Below are 1678 nucleotides of genomic sequence, written 5' to 3'. Positions count from 1 at the left end.
GCAAGGCTGGATCCTGCGTCTTAAATGAAGTCTTCAGGACCTAGTCCCTCTCTCAGGGCTCTACTTTTCTCTGGTTGACCTCATTCCTGGGCCAGTCCCCCTTCATGGAAACTCCCAGCAGCTACAAGATTATCTCATTCTTAAACTAGAAGAGTGTGAAGGCTGGAGGGAGAAATAGGTATTGGGGGTGGGGGTTGGTCTGTTGACAAGAAGTCACAAGAAAGGAAATTGAGAGTAGACTGAAATGTAGAAGGGCTGGAATTCAGATAGAAACTTTAGCCTGTACTCTGTGGTCCAACATTTTCCAGTGTGTTCCACAAGACTTTAATAAGTGTTAGGTGAGCCGAGAGTTTCAGGTCCAACAGACTGGATTAAGCTCACTTAAACAGGTTTCTCTCCTGCAGGGCCTCTTGTATTCACACGTCCAGATGTGATGCTCCAAAAGGAGAGCTACAGACTGTAGCATTCCCTAAGGTGCAGCTCTCAATTCTACACCTTGTGAAGTGCCACTGTGGGTCATAGGGAGCCATTGAAGGCAGCAGAGCAAGAAAGTAAGACAGCGAAAGTGTTCTAGGAAGAACACAATGGACGCTCTGTAAGAGATGTCTGCATAGGCCGGGCATGGTGGCTCACACCTGTAATCCCAGCACTTTGGAAGGCCAAGGCGGGTGGATCACTTGAGGTCAGGAGTTCAAGACCAGCCTGGCCAACACGGTGAAACCCTGCCCCTACTAAAAATACAAAAATTAGCCAGGCATGGTGGCAGGTGCTTGTAATCCCAGCTACTTGGGAGGATGAGGCAGGAGAATCACTTAAGCCTGGGAGACAGAGGTTTTAGTGAGCCGAGATTGTACCACTGCACTCTAGCCTGGGTGACAGAGTGAGACTCCATCTCAAACAAACAAAAAAAAAGAGATAACTGCATAATCATCCATGCAAAGAGCAATGACCTCCCAGACCAGAGGGTCAGTGGCAGAAACAGGAATTAAGGTATTCAGTGGAGATGGGATGTAGAAAAATACATAGATTAACTCAGAAAATGCTGCTGCCTTGGTGATAGTGACAGTGACATTTAGTTTTGATTTTAGCTTTTCTACTGAAAGCAGGGGCCACACAAAGAGAAAGCATGGACTGTGAAGTTCAGCGAACCTGATTCTTGGGTCTACTACTGTGCCTTTTGGGCAAGTCACTGTACCCCTCTGAACCTTGGCTCAGTGAAGGCTTAAGCATTTTCTCTCAGGGTCCTGGTGAGCACTCCAAGATTATAGAGAGGGGGTAAGGATGCCTCACTACGAGTTGGACTTCCACTTCCAGCCATGATAGAGGACCTGGTGCCACACTAGCACTACCACTATAAACAACTTGACACTTGGCAAAATAAGAGACAATGTTCTCAGGCAGTGGACAATAGGTACTGCGATCTCTGAAGGAAAGGAAACTTACAAGGTGAGCCCCTCATCACCTGGACTCTCATCCTGGGACAATTTCCCAACTATGGCACAGGACGACGGAGCCCAAACAGAACATGATAGTCCCTCTGAGCTCAGGAGGCAGAGATCAGGGTTTGGAGCAACTAAAGCAAAAGGAATCTGCAAGACAGGGCACTGGAGAGGAGGGAGCTGCATAGATAGGGAGCCCCAAAATCTGTGTGGGGGTCCCCCATGACCCACAGTTTCTT

The sequence above is a fragment of the Gorilla gorilla genome, chromosome 2, assembly GCF_029281585.2.
Source record: "Gorilla gorilla gorilla isolate KB3781 chromosome 2, NHGRI_mGorGor1-v2.1_pri, whole genome shotgun sequence".
NCBI lineage: Eukaryota > Metazoa > Chordata > Mammalia > Primates > Hominidae > Gorilla > Gorilla gorilla.
Note: the sequence above shows the minus strand (reverse complement) of the source record.